The following is a 16,769-nucleotide window of genomic DNA, read 5'->3' as shown; positions in this document are numbered from 1 at the left end:
TAATGTGTGAGAATATCTGTTTAATCACACTATCATCAGAATTTTTTAAAATTTTGCCAATGTTAGACAATTTAATTTCATTATCTCTCGCTATCTTTGATTATATAAGATAAACGTATAATCTTATGAAGAAGTTTGCTGAGCTAACTCATGAGTTTTGACCACTGGTAATTTTAAAAGTCTTAACTATCCAATCATTGCTCAGTAAGGAGTGACTGAATGGGTGAGTGAATTAAGTAGTACACCCCAGCATGAAGGGTTATGTCAGCAATTTAAAAATACTGGATTCTTCAGACATCAACTTCTCCAAGTAGATTGAGTTATTGCTTTCTATGCATTGTGAGTATTGTGTACTGTGAGCATTATAATACTTTATGAGTATTTCTCATAAGATGGGGTATGATAAGTACTGTAATAGGAATTAAACAACATGCTGTGGGAGAGAGGAAGGGTTGAGGAGGATGGAAATATGGGCTTTGACTTGGATCTTAATATAAGATCACAGTAGTAAAAATGTTCACTGGTAGAGAGAGGGACTTCCTTGAAAGATAAAACAAGGGTGTCAGATTAGGAGCAAGTTATAAAAGATTCAGTTATTAGACTAAATGTACAGGTTTTTTTTCAAACCATGAATAACCATCAAACTTATTTCATCATGGGCTTCCCTGGTGGCACAGTGGTTGAGAGTTCGCCTGCTGATGCAGGGGACACGGGTTCGTGCCCCGGTCCGGGAAGATCCCTCATGCCGCGGAGCGGCTGGGCCCGTGAGCCATGGCCGCTGAGCCTGCGCGTCCGGAGCCCGTGCTCCGCAAGGGGAGAGGCACAGCAGTGAGAGGCCCGCGTACTGCAAAAAAAAAAAGAAGTTATTTCATCACCAGGTGGATTTTATCATTTACAATTTTCCAAAGCTAATTCTGGCAATGGTGTAGGGAAAGACACAGGGCTAAAGAGAGAGCCTGAATGTGTAGGTGCACTAGAGGAGATGGATTCAAATTTCTAACTCAAGTTAAGACAGTCTTTTCTGTCTTAAAAAACCCACACTTTATTCATGTGACAATATTAAAAAAAAAGACTGCCTGAGATGACTAGCTTCCTTTAATCTGCAAGATATTTATAAGCAATATGCAAATATTTAGTTCTTATTTTAATTCTTATATCACTTTGCTATAAAGTTAAAAGGTATCCTGAACTTGTACCTGAATTAGAGTATAGAAAATGCACAATTTAGGCTTTCTGTCACAACCTTTATATTTTTTCTAACAAATTATGGCTTGTCCTGAGAACTCTATTTTCTTCTTTGGTAGCAACAACAACAAAAAACCCTTCAAAGGCTCACAAATATGTGGTTTGTAACATTTATATAAGAAGTTATATGGAATACTTTCCTAGATTTTACAACTTATGTCATAAAAATAACTTCTAAGAAAACTTCCTAAATTTTCATATTTGAAATCCTTATCATTTTGGTCTTGCTCTTTCTCTATATCTTGTCAAAGTAGATTTTATGTATTCAACTGTTTGTGTAGATAAAGTATATAATTAAAGAGGAGTAAATTTCAACTACTCATTTGGGGGAAAATCACTTTTAAGCAAATTTACTGTACATGACTGTATAAACAGAAAAGTAGGATACATGCCGCTGCACAAAAACATATTTTGTTAGCTTGTAGGATGGCCACACAGGTTGACCGACCTTAAATCACTAGAAAATAAAGGCTTCTTGTTTTGAGCTGATCTACATTGGTTTGGGGCAGGAAACTCATTAGTGGTATTAAAAAACAGAATAGGCTTTTTAATTCATCACCTAACTTGATTTCAAGTTTTCTCTGTTGCTTGATTTTAATCTCTTGGGAGGGTGCCTTACTTTTCGCTGTTATCCAAGTCCCTTACTCTCAAAGAGATGTGAATAAGGACACTTCTGTACTGCCTTTCAAATGAGGATCCCCATGAGTCTTGCATGAAGTACTCATAGGCACCTTTTATAGTACAGGAAATGCAGGCAAATGGAGAGGTTAAGGAAACTGCTCAAGGACATTCAGCAAGTTGCCATCAAAGCCAGAAGTAGTACACAGGCCTTCAGTCAAAGCCAGAAGTAGTACACAGGCCTTCTGACTCCAAGTCCTTGGCACAACTGCCACATTTCAGTCCCTTTCTGATGTTGAGAGAGCAGCCATCTTGGAATCATTAATTTCAGTTAATCTTGCTGCTTAAGAAAGCAAGCGTGTAACAATAGACTTTGAGAGGAAAATAAAGCCCAGAGCAGAAGGTATTATTAAATTTAAATTTAATTCTTACCCTTCTTTAATCTTTCCTCCTGTTCTCAGTTGTCTGTTTCAAGAACCAAAGGTGAAAAATCAGATCGAGAGACAGTTTGTAATGGCGCAGGTGGGATGGCAGAAGTAGTACTGCGTTGGTGTTATTCACTTTATTCAACTCAGTTCAACATGTATGTTTTTTTTATTTTAATTTAATTTTGTATTGAGTATAATTACAACATTACATTAATTTCGGGCGTACCACAATGAGTTGACACCTGAATATATTGTGAAATAATCACAATAAGTGCAGCAAGTGTCCAACGTGTATGCTTGAAAGATTTATCCTGTCCCAGGAACTGCATGAAAACTCCAAACATGATTTAGACATTGCCCCTATCTTTGAGTAGCTGACAGTTTATCAGGAGAGACAGACATAAAAACATACATGTGGCAATAAAGTCTATGAAGTGTTAATATTCAGGACTGTATAGAGCATTATAGAAGCTAAGTGAATGGGTTCAGAATTTAAAATAAAATAAGCTATGAGTCTAGGGAATGTTCTTTTAGGGAAAGGATGCTTGGATTGAGCTTCGAAGGATTCTCATTGTGGCCAAAGAAAAAGTCTGAAGAGACCACAAACAAAAAGAATAAAATTGACAAATGCAAAGAGAAAGTCTGAAGAGACCACAAACAAAAAGAATAAAATTGACAAATGCAAAGAGAGGTGAATTACAAATTCATGCAAAGGGTTATTGTTTAATAATGAAACTGTAGAGGCAGGGAGTTGTGAAAGCTGAAATGAGAGAGGTAGGAAGAGGTAGGAAGAGACTTTGTATGATATGCTAAAGATCCTTCTAAAATCCTTGCCAGCAAATCCTCTTAGGAATGGGAGCCAGAGGGCATAGGGTATGATTTGCTTGTTAGATAGATTACCCTGGTTGCAGGGTGGAAGATGAGTTTAAAGAGGACAAAATTAAGTGGATCATGCAATAATCAAGAAAAGGTTGATAAGGCAATGACTAAGAAAATAGTAATCAGGATGATGACTGATGATGATAAGGTATGAAAAGATACAAATGAGTCTAGATAAGATATGAAAAGATGCAAATGAATCTAGACACAGACCTTACACCCGTCACAAGAATTAACTCAAAATGTATCATAGACCTAAATGTAAAATGCAAAACTATTAAACTTCTAGAAGATAACATAGGAGAAAATCTAGGTGACCTTGGGTATAGTGATAACTTTTGAGATACAACACCAAAGGCACAACCCATGAGAGAAAGAATTGATAAGCTTAACTTCATTAAAATTAAAAACTTCTGCTCGGTGAAAGACAATGTCAAGAGAATGAGAAGACAAGCCACAGATTGGAAGAAAATATTTGTAAGACACACATCTAATAAAGTCCTGTTATCCAAAATATACAAAGGACACTTAAAATCCAAGAATAAGGAAATGAATAAACTCTATTAAAAAATGAGCCAAAGATCTGAACAGACACCTCTTCAAAGAAGATATACAACTAAGCATATGAAAAGATATTTAACATAATTTTTCATCAGGGAATTGCAAATTAAAACAACAATGAAATGCCACTACACAGCTATGATAATGACCCAAATCCAGAACACTTACAATACCAAATGCTGGCAAAGATGTGGAGCAACAGGAACTCTCATTCACTGCGGGTGGGAATACAAAATGGTACAGACACTTCGGAAGACAGTTTGGTTGTTTCTTACAACACTAACATAATCTTAACAAACAATCCAGAAATTGTTCTCTCGGGTATTTACCCAAAGGAGATGAGAACTTATGTCCACACAAAATCATACAGATTTTTAAAAAATTTTTATTGGAGTATAGCTGATTTACATTGTTGTGTTAGTTTCAGGTGTACAGCAAAGTGAATCAGTTACACATATACATATATCCACTCTTTTTTAGATTCTTTTCCAATATAGGCCATTACAGAGTATTGAGTAGAGTTCCCTGTGCTATACAGCAGGTTCTTACTAGTTATCTATTTTATGTAGTCTAATGTGTATATGTCAGTCCCAATCTCCCAATTTATCCCTCCTCCCCTCCCTTATTCCCTGGTAACCATAAGTTTGTTTTCTATATCCATGACTCTACTTCTGCTTTGTAAATAAGTTCATTTGTACCCTTTTTTTTTTTAAGATTCCACATATAAGTGATATTGCATGATATTTGTCTTTCTGTGTCTGACTTACTTCACTCAGTATGACAATTTCTAGGTCCATCCATGTTGCTGCAAATGGCATTATTTTGTTCTTTTTTATGGCTGAGTAATATTCCACTGTATTTATGTACCACATCTTCTTTATCCTTTACTCTGTTGATGGACATTTAAATTGCTTCCATGTCCTGGCTATTGTAAATAGTGCTGCAATGAACATTGGGGTACATGTATCTTTTTAAATTATGGTTTTCTCCAGGTATATGCCCAGGAATGGGATTGCTGGGTCATATGGTAGTTCTATTTTTAGTTTTTTAAGGAATCTCCATACTGTTCTCCATAATGGCTGTACCAATTTACCTTCCCACCAACAGTGTAGGAGGGTTCCCGCACAGATTTTTATAACAACTTTATTCATAATTGCCAAAACTTGGAAGCAGTCAATATGTCCTTCAGTAGATGAATGGATAAATAAACTATGGTACATCCAGACAATGAAATATTATTCAGCTCTAAAAAGAAATGAGCTGTCAAACCATGAAAAGACATGGAGGAACGTTATCTCTATATTGCTAAGTGAAAGAAGCCAATTTGAAATGGTTACGTACTGTATGATTCCAATTATATGACATTCTGGAAAAAACTGTGGAGAGAGTAAAAAGATCAGTGGTTTCCAGAGGTTACTGGGAAGGGAGGGATGAATAGGTATAGCTCAAGAGATTTTTAGGGCAGTGAAACTATTCTGTAAAACACTACAGTGGTGGACATATGACATTATTTGTCAAAACCCATAGAATTTACAACACCAAAGGTGAACCTTAGTGTAAACTACAGACTGGGTTATAAGGATGTGTCAAGGGAGTTTCATGAATTTTAACAAATGTTCTAGTGTGGTGCGGGATATGAATAATGGGGGTGATGGTGTGCATGGACTGGGGGTAATCAAATAATGGAAAATCCCTGTACTTTCCACTCAATTTTTCTGTGAACCTGAAACTGCTCTAAAAATAAAGTTTATCAATTAAAAAAAAAGAGGTACAATTACTATAAGAGTGTGGTAATTGGCTGACTATAGTGTGAGGGAAAGGGAGGAGTCTATATGTTCTCCAGTTTCTGGCTTGTATAATTGCATAGACTATGGTGCTCCTAACTTTACTGAGAATATAGAAATAAAGGTTTTGGGAGAAAGGACAAATTAAATTAGGATTTGCGGGAACATACCATTGACTATATTCTTTAGTTAGCTCAAGATGTGACTCTGAGCCTCAGAAACTATGTCACAGCTGGAAACATTTCAAACTTCTAAGTGTATAAAAAAGATGAAATAAACCAAGAAATGGGACTGAGGAAAAAAGAATAGTGAACACATGATCAAGTGGGATTTATCCCAGAGATGCAGGGATTCTTCAATATATGCAAATCAAACAATGTGATACACCATATTAACAAATTGAAGAATAAAAACCATATGATAATCTCAACAGATGCAGAAAAAACTTTTGACAAAATTCAATACCCATTTATGATAAAAGCTCTCCAGAAAGTGGGCATAGAGGGAACCTACCTCAATATAATAAAGGCCATATACCACAAACTCAAAGCAAACATCATTCTCAATGGTGAAAAACTGAAAGCATTTCCTCTAAGATCAGGAAGAAGATAAGGATGTCCACTCGTCACTATTATTCAACATAGTTTTGGAAGTCCTAGCTACGGCAATCAGAGAAGAAAAAGAAATAAAAGGAATATAAATTGGAAAAGAAGTAAAACTGTCACTGTTTGCAGATGACATGATACTATACATAGAAAATCCTAAAGAAGCCACCACAAAACTACTAGAGCTAATGAATGAATTTGGTAAAGTTGCAGGACACAAAATCAATGCACAGAAATCTCTTACATTCCTATACACTAACAACGAAAGATCAGAAAGAGAAATTAAGGAAACAATCCCATTCAGCATTGCAACAAAAAGAACAAAATACCTAGGAATAAACCTACCTAAGGAGGTAAAAGACCTGTACTCAGAAAACTGTAAGACACTGATGAAAGAAATTGAAGATGACACAAACAGATGGAGAGACATACCATGTTCTTGGATTGGAAGAATTAATATTGTGAAAACAAGTATACTACCCAAAGCAATCTACAGATTCAGTGCAATCCCTATCAAACTACCAATGGCATTTTTCACAGAACTAGAACAAAAAAACCTTAAAATTTGTATGGAGACACAAAACACCCTGAATAGCCAAAGCAATCTTGAGGGAAAAAAATGGAGCTGGAGGAGTGAGGCTCCCTGACTTCAAACTATACTACAAAGCTACAGTAATCAAGACAATGTGGTACTGGCACAAAAGAGTAATGGAACAGGATAGAAAGCCCAGAGATAAACCCACGCACCTATGGTCAACTAATCTATGACAAAAGAGCCAAGGGTATACAATGGAAAAAAGACAGTCTCTTCAATAAGTGGTGCTGGGAAAACTGGACAGCTACATGTAAAAGAATGAAATTAGAACACTTCTAATACCATACACAAAAATAAACTCAAAATGGATTAAAGACCTAAATGTAAGGCCAGACACTATAAAACTCTTAGGAGAAAACATAGGCAGAACACTCTTTGACATAAATCACAGCAAGATCCTTTTTGACCCACCTCCTAAAGTAATGGAAATAAAAATCAACAAATGGGACCTAACTGAACATAAAGCTTTTGCACAGCAAAGGAAACCATAAACAAGATGAAAAGACGACCCTCAGAATGGGAGAAAATATTTGCAAGTGAATCAATTGACAAAGGACTAATCTCCAAAATATATAAACAGCTCACACAGCTCAATATCAAAAAAACAAACAATCCAATCAAAAAATGGGCAGGAGACCTAAATAGACATTTCTCCATAGAAGACCTACAGATGGGCAAGAGGCATATGAAAAGATGCTCAACATCACTAATTATTAGAGAAATGCAAATCAAAACTACAATGAGGTATCACCTCACACCCTTTAGAATGGGCATCATTACAAACAATAAATGCTTGAGAGGATGTGGAGAAAAAAACCTCCTGCACTGTTGGTGGGAATGTAAATTGATACAGCCACTATGGAGAACAGTATGGAGGTTCCTCCCAAAACTAAAAATAGAATTACCATATGACCCAGCAATCCCACTACTGGGCATATACTCAGAGAAAACCATAATTCAAAAAGACACATGCACCCCAGTGTTCATTGCAGCACTATTTACAATAGTCAGGTCATGGAAACAGTGTAAATGCCCGTCAACAGATGAATGGATAAAGAAGATGCAGTACATGAATATTACTCAGCCATCAAAAGGAATGAAATTGGGTCATTTGTAGAGATATGGATGAACCTAGAGACTGTCATACAGAGTGAAGTAAGTCAGAAAGAGAAAAACAAATATCGTATATTAACTCGTATCTGTGGAGTCTGGAAAAACGGTACTGATGAACTGGTTTGCAAGGCAGAAATAGAAACACTGATGTACAGAACAAACATATGGTCACCAAGGGGGGAAAGGGGGCGGAGGGATGAATTGGGAGATTGGGACTGACATATATACACTAATATGTATAAAATAGATAATTAATGAGAACTTGCTGTATAGCACACAGGACTGTACAGTAGAAACTAACACAACATTGTAAAACAACTATACCCCAATAAAAACAAAACAAACAAACAAAAAAAGAATAGTGAACCAGGAATGAATCTTGAGATACACCTGAGATTAAGTTTCTGGCAGAAAAGAAAAAAATATGGAAGAGACAAAAAAGGAATGATGAGAGCAGTAGGTATTTAAATTAGTCACTTAGATAACATGATTATGTTTGTATCGTAATTTTTTCAAAGAATCCTTTTATCAGAAATTTTACTTACATCTCATATTGAACATAGGAGAGAGAGGTAAGGTGTCAGTTCTGCAAATCCTTTTGACAAATTAAGAAACGAATAATTTCTTCATAATCTCCTTCACAGTTTTTATAATTTAGTGCAACCTTAAATGATAGTTCCATCTTTTTTTGTTTTCTATATTATTCCTAAATTATTTTCATATGTTCTACTTGCTTCTGTTTTTTCTATAAATTACTTACCCAAATCATTCTCCATAGTACAAAGATTCACATATCCAACTCTTTATTGAACATCTTCCCTAACTTTTTCCTTCTGGGTGCTCATCTCTGTCAATGGCAACATCATTAATCCAATTATCAAAGTCAGAAACTAAGAAATCACCTTGGCCTTCCTTCTCCTTCAGTCCCCACATCCAGTCCATCACCAAAGCCTATCACTTTTCCTTCCTACCGTTCAAGTAATTCCACTGTTTCCATTCTCTCTATGAATGTCTTTAGTTTAGGACATCATATTTTCTTCTGTAAGCTATTATAACCATTTCCTCATTCTGCCTTTAGTCTTTCCCCTTATGTATTCTGTTGTCAACACCATACACAAATTGAGCATGTCATCAACACCTGCTTAAAACCTCCCATTTTCCTACCTATTTCTTGAGGATAAATTCTAAAGCTCTTTCCATGGCATATATGGCTCTTCAAGACCTGGCCACTCTTACCCCTAAATTCATAACTAGCTTCTTACCGTATTCTGTGTTCCCACCATACTGAGGTACTTGCAGATCCTTGAACAAACGTTTATTCTTTCTCTGTCTCTCTCCTTCTCTTTCTCTCTCCCTTGGGCTTTCTATTCTATTTGCTTGTCATGCTCTTAGTTCTCTTTTATGTCTTTGAACACACACACATACATACGCACATACACACACACACTCTAGTAGTGAATGGATGCACTGGTGCTTCTTTTTGGCAGTACTCACTGATATATCTTCTCATGAAACTGTCCATCTCAAAGTCTGTTTCCAGGCAGCTCAATCTAAGATGCACGGTTTGTCTTTTCATGTCCAGTTAGGAAGCTTTCCATGATTAACCTTTGAGATACTTAGAGAACCTATAATTAGCTTATCTGTTATTTACAAACTATAATATAATCATTTTGCTTGCCAGTCAGTAAGCAACTTGAGGACAGAATTTATCTTTAATTATAGTATTCCCAATGTCTAGCACTGATGCACTTGATAATTCTTTTTTGGAATGAATGAACAGTATGCCCAAGACCATTTAAATATTTGCTGGCTTAAAGGTGCCTAAAATACAGGTTTCATGAGAACAAGTACCAGTGAACCACATGGCGGTGGTTACTCAATAAAATATGGGAGGAAAAACACTGGGAAGTATTCGTTGTAATTTTGCTATACCATTTTCAGACGTTGCTGTATTCCAGAGATCTGAATTCTTGAAAAGAGAATAGAAATATATCCACAATATTAAACGTGAGAGAGATTACACTAGAGATCCTCCCTCTTTCAGAAAACTCGTATAGTATTATGATATTAATTAATTATAGAGGCAAATCATAGGTGGTATAAAGACTATGTTATAATCCTGGAATGTTATAGCTGTAGTTCTATATACAAAGAAATAGGAATAGATTTACTTTCAAGAAATATATTTTTTCAAGCATACAGGCCATTGTCCAAAATTGGATCTGAGCATGCCTTTAGAGTTTCCTTTTACTTCATGTCTACATATATGTAAACATATTTTTAACTCAAGTTGTTTATATAAGATCAGCCAGAGGTCGTTGATAATGAAAAGTTAAAATTCAAAGTCCTACATTCAAAGTCTGTAGGCCATGAAATTATCACTATACTAAAAAAAAGTTATGTAGGTTTGCTGCATGAAAAATTAAAACATTAAGATACAAGAAAATGCATGTGAGAATAAAAAAATATTTGAGTAGAAACAAGGAATGTTGAGAGGAATGTGCTGAAAATAACATAGTAATTGAAACCAGGGAAAGGTGGGGTAAAATGACTGCTGTTAAAAATAACATTATTTTCAGTTATTGTTCTATATAAAGTACTTTCTTTTCAAAATTTATGTCTTTGACAAGTTCTTATACATATGTGAAATTGCCTGACAATTTCAATCACTGAGATGATTTTTATAATATGTATATAGGCACAAAAAAGCCATGCTTTTGTTTCTGTATGACTCTGTTATAGTTGCTGTTTTTTATAGCCAGTTGCCGTTTATAGTTCTATTTATTTTCTCAGTCTTTTATTTCAGCATGTAGTGTTTCTCAGAACTCGAGGATCATTACCATGGCTCTGTAACTGAATCATGCTTTAACATAAGAGTCATGTGCATATTTTCAGTGCTCTGACATACCAGACTTGCATATACTAATCTCATTCACTGTTCTTCACCCTCAACAAACCCATTTTAAATGATTTTCAAGGAGTTCTAGAGGTAGATTGAGAAACATGTGATGATAACAATGACTTATAATTTAATGACTCATGTAGCTAAGCTATTAACAAAAAAGCTGGATATACCATCTGTGATAGTTCACTAACAGCCACTTTTTTTTTTTTAATTTTAATTTTTGGCTATGTTGGGTCTTCATTGCTGTGCGCGAGCTTTCTCTAGTTGTGGCGAGCGGGGGCTACTGCTCATTGCAGTGTGCGGGCTTCTCGTGGTGGCTTCTGTTGTTGCCGAGCATGGGCTCTAGGCACTTGGCTTCAGTAGTTGTGGCTCGCGGGCTCTAGAGCGCAGGCTCAGTAGTTGTGGCACATGGGTTTAGTTGCCTCGCGGCATGTGGGATCTTCCCAGACCAGGGCTCGAACCCGTGTCCCCTGCATTGGCAGGCGGATTCTTAACCACCGCACCACCAGGGAAACTCCTACAACCATTTTTTGAAACAAATACAGAACAATAGAACTTCATTTAATCTGAAGCTTGGTTATATTTTGCCAGCTGTCTTATTGTCAACTGTCTAAGGACATGTTGATCTCATTTCCATTTTGGACATTATTTTCTAGTTGTCCTTTTAACTATCAGTTTTGTTGTAATATTATTGTTTCAAGTATATAGGGTTATAGTATAATTGAACTTTTAAAAAAGTTATTCCTTTTGTATTTGCCTCTTTGGATTAATTTATTGATATATGGATATGCCAGTAGTTGCTTAAAATATACTTGTTGGAATAAGTGAAATAATGCATTGTTAGGCAGCATTGTATTAAAAAATTAGTTGACATAATTGAGATATAGGAAACTTTCTAGTACCCAGTGATGACTTAAAATAAAAATTTAATTGTCAAATGATCTCCTGGTGATGTGGCAAGGCAGTAGATTTCAGTGCAGTTCCCAGACCAACAGCATCAGCCTCAATTGGGAAGTTGTTCAAGATGCAAATTGTCAAGACCCATCCCAGACCTACTGAATCAGAAACTCTGGGGGTGGGACCCAAATATCTGTGTTTGTAAAAAGCCCTCAGGTGATTCAGATGCATGGTAAAGTTTGAGAACCTCTGTCATAAATTACCCATCAGTATAAATCAGTGGAGGCTTTGAAAGATTTACATCAGAATGAGATATAATTTATTTACATTTACTATAATGCCACACTTCTTGTTATACTTACTATAATGCCACACTGCCATGTTACACTTACTATAATGCCACATGTAATTAATAGTTGTTCTCATCTAATTAATAGTTGAGCCATTCTGATGAGTTTTAACTATTTTTCATGAAAGACATCTTTGTCTTGCTAGTAGATTGATCCTTTTATCATTATACAATACACCTCTTTGTCGCTAATAATTTTCTTTGTTCTGAAGTCTACTCTACCTGAAATCAATACAGACAACTCCTCGTTTTCTCTTTTTCATTAATGTTTGCTTGGTACATTTTCTCCATCCTTTTACTTTCAGTCTACCTATGTTGTATTTGAAGTGAGTTTATTATAGTCAGCATGCTTTTGGATTGTTTGTTGTTTTTTTAATCCACTCTGCTAATGTCTATTTTTAAACCGGCATAGATGATTTGGATTTAAGAAATTGTTGATATGTTAAGGCTTAAGTTTGCCCTTTTATTTGTTTTCTGTTTTCTCTGTTTATCATTCCGCTCTTTCTCTCTCTTTTAACTTCTTACGGATTATTTGAATGGTTTTTAAGGATTCTATACTGATTTATTTATGCTTTTTTTTTTTTTTTTTTGCGGTACGCAGGCCTCACTGTTGTGGCCTCTCCCGTTGCAGAGCACAGTGGCCATGGCTCACGGGCCCAGCCGCCCTGCGGCATGTGGGATCTTCCTGGACCGGGGCACGAACCCGTGTCCCCTGCATCGGCAGGCGGACTCTCAACCACTGCGCCACCAGGTAAGCCCTATTTATGCATTTTTAAAATATATCCCCTTGTTAGTTTTCGTAGTTGTTGCTATAAACGTTACAGCATGCACTTTACCGATGCTGATGTTCTGCCGCTTTGAGTAAAGGGTAGAAAACATACTTCCATTACATCTTTTTACCCTTCTGAAACAGTTTCTCTACATACCTTGAGACCCACATCAGGTGGTATTATCATTTTGCTTCAACAATGAAGTATTATTTAAGAAACTCATGAGAAATAGGATAATCTACTATATTTACCCTGATTTTTAACATTCCTTTCTGAAGTTCCAAGTCTTCTATTAACATTTCTTTTCTGTTCAGAGAATTCCTTTAAGGCAGGTTTGCTAGCAACACATTCTTTTGGGGTTTGTTTTGGGTTTTTTTGTTTGTTTGTTTGTTTGTTTTCTTCTTTTCTTTGGAAATGAATTCATGAAGAAATCAGAAGCATGGCTTAATATTGATTCAGCAGCATTTCAAAACATTGTATTGATCTGAACAAAAGATTTCAAAGCCAAATTTGAAAGACATCTGGAGCCAGACTGCCTGATTTCTAAATCCCAGCACCACCATTTACTAGCTATGTGAATTTAGGCAAGTGACTTAATCTCCCTGTGCCTCAGCTTCCTGTTTGTAAAAGATACAAACGGTATCTGCCTTAAAAGGATTAACTCAGCTAATACATGTAAACTACATAGAACAGTGGCAGGCATGTGTGAGAAGTAAATGTCAGTAATTGTTTTTATTAGTGATTATGGAGCTAGATGCTCGTCACAGCATCTGAATTATTCAATTTCCTCTCCTGATTCCAGGCTGACGTAAAATTTTGCTTTAGATGTAGAACTAACAAATTATGGGTAGTGTGCTAATTATGTGGAAACACGAGTTTTAATTTAATTCCCAGTTCACGCCTCAATAGAACTTTGGCAGATTTCTTAAATTCTAAGGGCTCCTTTTTATTGTAACAAGAACAAGACTGCTCTTCTTCCTAAGGCCAATCCCTTCTTTGTATTTTGTTTCACATATAATATTGTGTTGTAAAGAACCTTTTGTTTTTAGTTATCTATTCTTACTCTCGTATTCATCAAATGTTTTTTCTCAATGGATTCTTCATATTACCTTTTATTTTTAAAGTATAATTTACATTCAATAAAATTTACCCACTTTAAGTCCAGTATGTTTTGACAAATGCATAGAATTGTGGAAACCACTACTACAATCAAGATATAGAATATTTCCATTATCTCAAAGAATTACTCTGTGTCCTACTGTGGATGAGTCCCTCCCCTATGTCAACTTCTGGGAACCACTGATCTTTCCTTCTGTCACTATAGTTTACCTTTCCTAGAATGTGTTATCTTTGGAGTCAAATAGTATGTAATCTTTTTGTGTCTCACTTGTTTCACTTAGCATAATACTCTCAAGAGTTTTTCATGTTGCTGTGTGTATTAGTATTTTCTCTCTTTTAATTATTGAGTAGTATTCCATTGTGTGAATATACTATATACTGTTTAACCATTCACTGGTCTATAGACATTTGGTTTGTTTCATGTGTTGGCTATTAAGGAAAAAGTTGCTATGAATATTTGGATATATGTCTCTGTGTGAATATGTGTTTTAACAGTTCGTGGTTGAATACCTAGAATTGTAATGGTTTGCTTGTATATTAGGTATATATTTAACATTTTAAGAGAATGCAAAACTTTTCCAAAATCCACTATAGTACTTTGCATTTTCACCAGCAGTGTATGATAGTTCCAGCTGCTCTACATCCTTTACCAACACTTGTTAATTTTAGCCATTTTAATGGAAACAAGTGAAAACAAGTTACCTTTTGATATTCTATACCTTTTCATGTGCTTATTAGCCAATTTGAATTTTGTTTTAGTGAAGTGTCTGAATCCATGGCCCATGTTTTTTGGGTGGGGGGAGGGGCTATTGGTCTTTTTATTGCTGTGGTCTGTTTTTCTGTATTCTGGAAATGTTCTTTATCAGATATGTGTTTAGTAAATATTTTCTCTCAGTGGGTAGTTTATCTTTTCATTTTCTTAAGAGTGTTTTTCGAAGAGAAGATTTTAATCTGGATGTCAGTGCAGTCCGTAGCTGAGCTGGATCTGACTTTTTTGTTTATTTAGTTCTCATGGGTAACCCACAAGCCTCAAATTCCTCGGGTGGTGGACTGAAGCCGCCTTGCTCTGAGTGTGAGGGCTGCAATGCTGGAGCGTGTTTCTCAATGTTCCTACTACACCCTCACCTTTAAGTAGGCTCTGCTACCTGTGACACACAGGTGTCTCTACCATCTTGCCCCTCCCCCAGCAGAAGCCAGCTGTTACTTGGCATACAGTTTAAGATCCTTGCACATGTGTATTTCTTGCACCTGCAGGTGGCTTTACCCAGTGTCAGGGCAGGTTGGTGGATAGGGCAAGTTTTATACCGGTTTCTTCCCCAGAGGCAGTAGACTTTTGCCTGCGATTGAGGGCCCTTCTCCCACTGGTCAAGCCCATTTCTTTTTTTTTATTGGAGTATACTTGATTTACAATATTGTGTTAGTTTCAGGGGTATAGCAAAGTGATTCAGTTGTGTGTATATATATACATTTCAGATTATTTTCCATTATAGGTTGTTATAAGATATCGAATATAGTTCCCTGTGCTATATATTAAATCCTTGATGCTTATTTATTTTATATATTGTAGTGTGTATCTGTTAATCCCATACTCCTAATTTATTCCATGTCCCCCTTTCTCCTTTGGTAACCATAAGTTTGTTTTCTATGGCTATGAGTCTGTTTCTGTTTTGTAAATAAATTCATTTGTCCTATTGTTTAGATTCCACATATAAGTGATGTCATATATTTGTTTTTGTCTGACTTCACTTAGTATGATATTCTCTAGGTCCATCCATGTTGTTGCAAATAGCAATATTTCATTCTTTTTTATGGCTGAGTAATATATATATATATATATATATATATATATATATATATATATATATAAAATTTCTTCTTTGTCCATTCATCTGTTGACAGACACTTAGGTTGCTTTCATATCTTGGCAATTGTAAATAGTGCTGCTAATAACATTGGGATGCATGTATCTTTTCGAATTAGAGTTTTTGTCTTTTTCAAATATATGCCCAGGAGTGGGATTGCTGGATCATATGGTAGCTATATTTTTAGTTTTTTAAGGAATCTCCATACTGTTTTCCATAGTAGTTGCACCAATTTACATTCCCACCAACAGTGTAGGAGGGTTCCCTTTTCTCCACACCCTCTCCAGCATTTGTTATTTGTTGTCTGTTTGATGATAGCCATTCTGACAGGTGTGAAATGATACCTCATTGTGGTTTAGATTTGCATTTCTCTAATAATTAGTGATCTGGAGAATCTTTTCATGTGCCTGTTGGCCATCAGGCATGGAGAAATGTTGGAGAAATGTCTATTTAGGTCTTCTGGCCATTTTTTGATTGGGTTGATTGTTATTTTGTTACTGAGTTGTATGAGCCATTTGTATATTTTGGAAATTAAGCCGTTGTTGATTGCGTCATTCACAAATATTTTCTCCTGTTCCACAGGTTGTTTTCTTGTTTTGTTTATGGTTTCCTCTGCTGTGCAAAAGCTTGTAAGTTTGATTAGGTCCTATTTGTCTATTTTTGCTTTTATTTCTTTTGCCTTGGTAGACTGATCTAAGAAAAATATTGCTACAATTTATGTCAGAGGATGTTTTGCCTATGTTCTCTTCTAGGAGTTTTATGGTATCGTATCTTATATTTAGGACTTTAAACCATTTTGAGTTTATTTTTGTATATGGTGTGAGAGAATTCTAATTTTATTGATTTACATGAGGTGTCCAGATTTCCCAACACCACTCGCCTAAGAGACTGTCTTTTCTCTATTGTGTATTCTTCCCTCCTTTGTTGAAGATTAAGTGACCATAGGTGTGTGAGTTTATTTCTGGCCTCTCTGTTCTGTCCCATTGATCTATATGTCATTTATGCCAATTCCATGCTGTTTTGATTATTGTAGCTTTGT

General features: G+C 35.7%; 1 long non-coding RNA gene across 1 annotated transcript in view; it reads left to right on the top strand.

The window, feature by feature from the left end:
• The window catches only part of LOC307175939, a 141,136-nt gene that overhangs the window by 44,629 nt on the left and 79,738 nt on the right, over positions 1-16,769 (top strand). Inside the window, exon 4 of the long non-coding RNA XR_013824558.1 lies at positions 12,581-12,730. This is a non-coding gene — a long non-coding RNA (uncharacterized lncRNA). The remainder of the gene's footprint in view (positions 1-12,580; positions 12,731-16,769) is intronic.

This window comes from Stenella coeruleoalba (genome assembly GCF_951394435.1).
Source record: "Stenella coeruleoalba genome assembly, chromosome: 17".
Taxonomy (NCBI): Eukaryota; Metazoa; Chordata; class Mammalia; order Artiodactyla; family Delphinidae; genus Stenella; species Stenella coeruleoalba.
This window is presented reverse-complemented; position numbering and strand designations above follow the sequence as displayed.